General features: G+C 39.7%; 1 long non-coding RNA gene across 1 annotated transcript in view; it reads left to right on the top strand.

Annotated features, from left to right (window-relative positions):
* Positions 1–5,925, top strand: part of LOC115032432 — a 422,706-nt gene extending 416,781 nt beyond the window's left edge. The window contains exon 3 of the long non-coding RNA XR_003838110.1: positions 5,787–5,925. This is a non-coding gene — a long non-coding RNA (uncharacterized LOC115032432). The remainder of the gene's footprint in view (positions 1–5,786) is intronic.
* Positions 5,926–7,907: the final 1,982 nt, after the last annotated feature.

The raw sequence follows: 7,907 nt of genomic DNA, 5'->3' as shown, positions 1-7,907 counted from the left end.
ACTCAAGGAGCTGAAGGGATCTGCAATCCTATAGGTGGAACAACAATATGAACTAACCAGTACCCCCCCACCCCGCCCCCAAGATCATGTCTTTAGCTGCATATGAATTAGAAGATGGCCTAGTCGGCCATCAGTGGAAAAAGAGGCCCATTGGTCGTGCAAACTCTATATGCCTCAGTACATGGAACGCCAGGGCCAAGAAGTGGAACTGGGTGGGTAGGGGAGTGGGTGGGGGAGTGTGTGGGGGACTTTTGGGATAGCATTGGAAATGTAAATGAAATAAATACCCCAAAAAATATGAAAAAAAAACAATTGATCCACACTTCTATCTATACCTGCTTATAAAAGGCAACTTGTCAAACCAGGATTTAAACCCAAAATTCCCATGGAGCCCACATTAGACAGAATATGAGTATCCTGTAAGACTTATTAGAGCAATATATCTTTATACCATCTTTAAAGCAACTAATTAAAACTTCCACTAATATCTGCCTATAGGAAGCAGATAGTTTTTAATTGTTAAGCTCTCTGCCTAGAGCAGCCATACTGTTATACCATCTATTTGTTGTGCTCTCTACCTGGAGCTACAGACTTCTTTTAATTAATACCTGTTCATAGCAGGCGATTATCACTGCTTTCTCTACTTGGAGTCAGTGACTAATATTCCCTATCTAGTTCTGAAACGCAGGTGAAATTTCCCATCTTTAAGTATCAAAAGGTTATATTTCTCTATACCAATGAATTTTATGGCACAGAGCACTTTGTACCTTTGTCTCCTGATTCTTTATTCTCAGGGAGGAGCTGAATGAAGACAATCGTTGTCTGAGTCCCTGTTTGGGGGTGGCGGAGGCAGAGTGGGGAGTGAAGGATACAGGGAAGTGAACACAGAAAAGCTTTCTTAGGTGTAGATGCCTCTTTGCCATTCTCTGTAGACCCCTCAAACCCAGTCATCTTTGACTCCACACTGATGCAGTCCCATTCAGGAGTTGGGAGCTGGGGGCAGTGAATTTTTATCTAAGGTTAGTTGGGTTCAAATCAATATGTTGGGTGCCAATTTGTTATGGTAAATCTCCAACCCAAATAAGCCTGGGCAATGAAAACACAACTCAATTAATATGAATACATGCTGTGCGCATAGGTTGGGCATATCTACCACTACACTGCTCTCTTCCCCATATGAGAGACCCTTTATAACTTGTGGTTTCTCCAGGCCAGGTGCTTCTGCTCCACTTTTCTTCTTCCTCCTGTTCCTCACATCTCTATCTCTCTCTCTCTCTCTCTCTCTCTCTCTCTCTCTCTCTCTCTCTCTCTCTCTCTCTCTCTCTCTCTCTCTCTCTCTCTCTCTCCCAAAAACTTCAGCTCCACCTCCCCCTCTTTCTCTGCCCAATCACTGGCTCTAACCTTTATTTTACAAATTAAGGTGGGAAGCAGGTTTACAGGAAATCACCTGAGTGATGACTCATTCCTTGTTCACAGCCCCTCACAGGAGAACAGAATTAACATTAAGTACAGTAAGCCCAAATCCCCCTGAAACATCTTGCCTCACAGTTTTCATTAAATCTTCTTAGGGCTTGAGAAAAATTGAACTATGTGTTGTTTTCAAAATTCATATTTATAAATATTAAATTAAAACTTTTAAACAACTCACTAAACTGTCTGCAACTATGTCCCTTGCTCTTCCTGACTTTCCGGCACATAGCCTCCTCCCTGGCCCATGCCACCCACTTCAGTCTTCCTTTACCAGCTTTCTAATTTACCACACACATAACCCTTTCTGATATATAAGTGAATTAAGGCCAAGAGTTTATACTTTAATTTTTTAATGATTTATAACCTGTCTATCTTCAGAAAAAATGTTCGAGACCAGAAGAATAAATGATAGTGGAATTGACATGGGCATTTCTAATCTGTATTTCGTGCATATTCTTTTAGGCTGCACACATTTCCATACACTGAACAAAATCATATCATGATTTTGTTGTTGTTGTTGTTGTTTATTCTTTTGGTTTTTTTGTCCAGGGTAGAATTCACAAAATTGCAGAAAGTAAAAAAAGAAGGAATTTATCATTACAATACACCAGTGACACATCTGAATACTGATGAATTCAGTATTCCTGCAAAGTTAAGATCATGGGTCTGGTATTAGGTTGATATATATTTATTTAAAGGTTGTTTTTCTGCTCTGGAGGGATAAGAGTTAGGGATTTTAGAGAAGATGGATTCTGTATTACTGTGTGAATTGGGGCTAATCATGGCCACCATTGAGTTCTGGGTTCTATTTTAAAGGGAGTAACAAACCAACTATGGGTTCCTTGTGAGATTTGACGAGCTGATGTACATGGAAGAGCTTAGCAAATAGAAGTCATTGTGTACCATGCAGTCGGCGTGGGTGAATGCTCAACTTGAGTTGTTTCAGTCTCAGCTTCATCCAGGAAGAGACCAGAGTATGCTACCTGGCATGTTCCAGGAGAAGTGCTTCATTGTGTTTGGGCTTTATTTATTGAATGCATTTGAATAAGTGATCATTCTTAGAGCAGAGTGTCATTCAGTTTGACTTCACAATGGGATGATGGGTGAGGTTGGAAGCTACATCTTCAAACACATTATTCAGGACAGGGGAAACAAAACCAGTTTTCAAAAGTGACTCATCTTTAAAATATCATAGCAGTTTTGAAATATTTCATTCATTCATTTTCATAGCAAACTCCTAATTGAGAATGTCATAAACCACTTTGCAGAGAGGCAATCATGACCTGGAAAATTAAGTGGAGTAATTTACAAGTAGGCTTTTGTCTGGCAGGAGGTTTAGCATGCTCAGGATTTGCCTATGGGTTATGTTGTCAAGGCATGCTCCCATTTCTCTACACCATCAGAAATATATATACATATACATACATATATATATATATATACATACATAAACTCATATATATGTGAGTTCCCAATACGTATTAAAAATGGAAACCAATTTCTCATATGCTTTCTCCTGGGTCCACATTACAAATATTTTTAAAGCACTGTCCTCCCCCCAAAAAACAGTATCCCTTTCACACTTCAGTTTTCATCTCATGTGTCAGCTGTTTGTCTACCTTCCTGTTCACAAGGGCTTGCAAGGATGGAGTGAATAAGGACTCAAGAGCTCTTTCAGCATTGTCTGAGATAGTAACATTGACCTCCAGTTAGACTCAGTTCCTGCTTTTAATTGTATGATGACTACAGCTTTCCTTTTTTTGACATAATTCATTCATTCAGCCTAACTTAAGGATGAAACTTAAGGATGTACAAAATCAAGTAAAACTCTGCATTATTCCCTTCACTAGCTGTAATAGCTGAGTGTGATAATAGCAGGTGTTTCACAGGGTTCTCAAAGGCTATAAAGCAGGCTTATAATACCATTCTGAGAGAACAAGGTACTGGAACTCTTTGTCACTAACATTTGTCAGCATCTATGACAGGAATTTTACCATCTGACATCCTTCCCTAATTCTCAGCCTGTAACTGTGTAGTGAATCTCACTCACACAAGGAGGATGGAAAAGGCTGAGCCAAACCCTGTTAACAAAATAGTCCCCTGAAGGGCTGTAATATTGCTCTGTGCTAATATCATCCCTCTGCATTTTATCTTGTACATGAGATCTGGGCTAATTATCATTTTCTCCTACAGTACATTTTAGACCATTGTGTTTCTGTGTCCCTGCCTAGTTCATTAAGCAGGGTTTTACAGCTCCTCCAGTAACAGGATTCCTATTGACACTTTCATTAGACCCATAATTCAAATGCTTGTCTGCCTTCCAAATAGAAGCCTCTGAGTCCAGAACCACAATCTGGCCACCGACCGTATGTTGGCTTTTAGAACTGTCGTAAACTCATCATCACATTCAAGTTCTTGAAGGGTCAAAATCTGCTTCCTTAGTGAACTGTCTTCATCCAACAAATAGTCAATGTGTTCTCCAAGATAGCCAGCCAAGTTTCCTCCAATGCTCTCTGAAAACTCTTCCAGACAGTTCTCGTTATAGTGTGACTGTAGCATCAATAGTCATTGTCTTGATTTAAATATAAATGACATGCTTCATTCATTCATTTAATCATTTCACTATTCAAGACCAATATACCAAATAGTATGATGTTTTAGCAATTGAAAGTTGAATAAGATGGTCTCTGCCTAGTAATATCTTGTAGTGCAATAGGTGTATATAGACATAATGATGCAATCGATGGAATGTGAAATAGTCACTACTAGAATTCCAGAAATGAGAACAGCTATGATATAGATGCCTGTACTTGGACTAATAGCTATTCTCAATTTATATTTTCTTATACTGGCTCAAATAGAAATTGCTTCAACTGTATGTACAACTCTATGGATACATGTATGAAATATGTGGAATGTATCCCAGAAGACAGACTCATGAGAAGATAATGACATCCCTGTAGAACATTCTCAGTAGACAATGGAGGGAAGTGATGCTGCATCAGATAATTGTTTTAGCAATCATGAAAAGTAGCCTTTGTGTAGTAGCATTTACTTTTTCTCTAACACTGTTTAAGAACATCAATGCTAATAACTCATTTAATTGAGAAAAAATAAACAACTTTATTTATTCATGATAGATGTAAAACATGTCTGCTTTTGGTGTCTGTAGAGCTAAATACTACAGCCTTAGCCAAGACAGAGTAAATATTAGTAGACCATGTCACATTAGCTAGTAGTTGAGGTTTTCACTGCTTGGAGAAGGCCTTTGCTATGTTAATACACTGTGAGCTACATATTTCAATGTAGTTAGTTGTGCTTAATGTAAGAGGCTGTGGATTAGATATACTGTTTTTGCCTTTTAAGACAACATTATATAGGAAAATATTTAGGATTTTTAATCTTCCTGTTATCTATGCTTTAAGAAAAGATAGGTAAGAAATAGAAAAGACAAAAAATCATGGTCACATGTTATTGATTCCAGTCCTTCATAATCTTGACCACACATTAGACTAGCCATCTTTGTACTTAGTTTCTCCTAATGAAGCCAGTAACTAGAGTCCTATATTACAAAGTCCCTCTGCTGGACTTCCACCTCAGCCCCTAGGCATAAGAAGGATGCTAGGCTGCATCACAGTCCACAGGAACATATGACCTCATTGTGCAGTTCCACTGCTGTGCTATTGAAAAAGACTTCTGCATCCTTCCCAGTACACTTCATTCTATGCTTATGTCTTCATAAACATGTTCAATTGTGTGATGTCCATTAACAACAGTGTAGTATGTAGAAAGTGTAGCTTGGAAATCACACTCACTAATACCTTAATCTGTCCATCTGACATGCCATAGCTTATCCAGAGCCAGTGCAGAAGAGTGATTTTCAATCTCTTCCCTTTTCATTTCAAGTGGCTTCAGTCACTTTAAGCCAGATATTCAGGCCCTTTCTAAAGTCTCCAGAGTAAAGGACAGGAAAGAGGCTATGGAATCTTCCAAAGCTGTGGCCTGCTACTGCTTCTCCATCCAACTCAGTACCTCTGTCTTTGGTATTTCATTTTAAAATCACACAGTGTTCATTCCATGCAACCAGTAATGGGAATTTTTGTCACATTGTCTCCAATCCAGATAGCTTTTTTGTGCATCTATACATTTAATTGTGCTTTAACCAGTAGGAGAGCCAGTCAGGAGTGTCTGCAGGGGGGTGGAGAGGACATAATGTTTACTTGAATGCAGGCCTCCCTCCCTCGTGTTGTTATCTTCTCTCATCTTCCATAGCATCAGGTTGGATAAATACATTCTGTTCTTTTTTCACTCAAAAGGACCTACCAGTTTGGACTTCTTCCAGGAGCAGAAAACCAATTATAAATATGAAACAGATTTCACTACTGGAACCAAATTTCACATCCAAAAACAACAAACTTCTCAACCAAGAGTATCTGCAATACAAACAGCAAGATCAAGGACAGTAAGAGGTAAATAAGCCCGAAGGAGCACATCCGTTAGCTTCTTCCAAGCTAAAGAAGACTCTACCTCAGGTAGATGTTACAAGATATTTCTTTTTTAATCAGGAGGGAAAAAAACCAAAATGGTCTATATGTTTTTACATGTTGTTGTCGCTAGCTAGTTGCTACCTACAGAATTCTTATGGTGGATTCTGTTTCAAAGCTTTATTATGGAAAGGGATGATTTACATAGTAAGAGAAACAGATACCACAAAGACAACACTTACACACACACACACTTAGAGAAGAAGGGCAGGGGAGGGAAGGAGACAGAGATACAGAGAAACCGAGAGCATGAGAGACAGAGACAGATATACAGAAAGATACACTGAGAAACAGAGTTAGAGAGAAAGAAAGAGACAGAAAGACAGATATAGAGATATAGACACACAGAGAGATGGAGAAATATATATTCTCTTTTGACCTATTAAATAATTTTCTGGTGTGACTACTTTATCCTGCCATGGAGGGTCTATGAGTTGCCAGATTCATTCCTTGGGCTTTCGTGGAAGAAAATCTGAAGACTGGAGAATGGATAGAAAGAACAAAAGCTAGGATGACCTACTCTTGGGAGGAAAGTAGTGATCTTAGAATATAACAGCAAAAGCTTTTCTGTCTGAAAGAAAGGGCCGAGGCAGTGGAGTGAAAGGGAGTTAGTACCCAAGTGAGTGTGGAGGGACTCTAGAGAGGGAGAAAGGATGAGGATGTCGGGAGCTTTAGTGGTGATTTTGAGAGAGATATTGGAGAGTGGGCTGTATGAGCTCACACAGCTGTTCAGAACTGTTAGAAAAGAGGGGGAGGTAGGAGGTGTTAATGGTAATTGGCATGAAGGGTATTCTTGGCTTTCCTTTATTTCCTCAATGAATGAGTGACAGACAGGCTTTCCTAGTTATAAATGAGATGTCTCTCCAGGTCTGAATGCAGGGTGCACCTAATGCGAAGATTTCACCCATATCCCCTGAGTACACTGACGACTTTAAATACTTTAACAACAGACTTCACAATAGCTTCTTAGATGCATGCTTTCCTTTTTCATTAGTTGCTTGTTTGTTTTTGTTTTTCCTCTCCTCTTCACATGGCCTAGGTTGTAAAGTTCAGATCTCTGCAGGGGGATGCCCTGAGAGTGAATGCTTGAGAAGGAAACACTGGCTACTTTAGGACCTCATCTATGTAAGGTAGTATTCATCCTAGCTCCAAGCACAGAACAATGAAGTCCTGTGTTCTGCATGGATTACCTAACATTTAGGCATTGACTGCAGCTCTACAACATTAAGACTTTAGAAGGGTCTCCCTTGTAGGGTTTTTCATTAGATAAGGAATGGGAAACTTCATAATGGGGAACAACATTGCAGCTGCTGCTGTTGTTTTTTGGTGGTCGTGACATTGTTAGTTCTGACATTCAATTTGTTTGTTTATTTTAATCTCTAAAATGAAAAGATAAAAAAATTCTTCCATGCTTTCTTCTATTTCTAAAATATTATTTATGAAACTCCTAGGTTTAAGAAACTCTCCCACAGCCAGGCAGTGGTGGCTCATGCCCTTAATCCCAGCACTTGGGAGGCAGAGGCAGGCTGATTTCTGAGTTCAAGGCCAGCCTGGTTTACAGAGTGAGTTCCAGGACAGCCAGGGCTACACAGAGGAAACCCCCCTGTCTCAGGGTGGAGGTGGGGGGGGGGGAGAACCTCTCCTATAAAAAGGAAGAAACTAGTTATCAGTTAATGTGTCTTACAAACTCTCAGGTTATCTGAAAAAGCCACTCTAGGGAGAACTTAGAATGCATTTAGCATGTGTGTCCCCAGTTCAGTCTTGCAGAGGACAGCATGGCCCCTACATAAGGAAAGGCGTTGGAGCTTTTCTCTTTCAACTAAATCCCACTTGAGCCATTTGAAGCTTCCTGCAGGTTGGTGGGGGGGGGGGGGGGGGGGGGGAGGTATTGGT

This window comes from Mus caroli, chromosome 11 (genome assembly GCF_900094665.2).
Source record: "Mus caroli chromosome 11, CAROLI_EIJ_v1.1, whole genome shotgun sequence".
Lineage (NCBI taxonomy): Eukaryota > Metazoa > Chordata > Mammalia > Rodentia > Muridae > Mus > Mus caroli.
The sequence above is the reverse complement of the archived record's forward strand: the minus strand, read 5'-3'. Positions and strand labels throughout refer to the sequence as shown.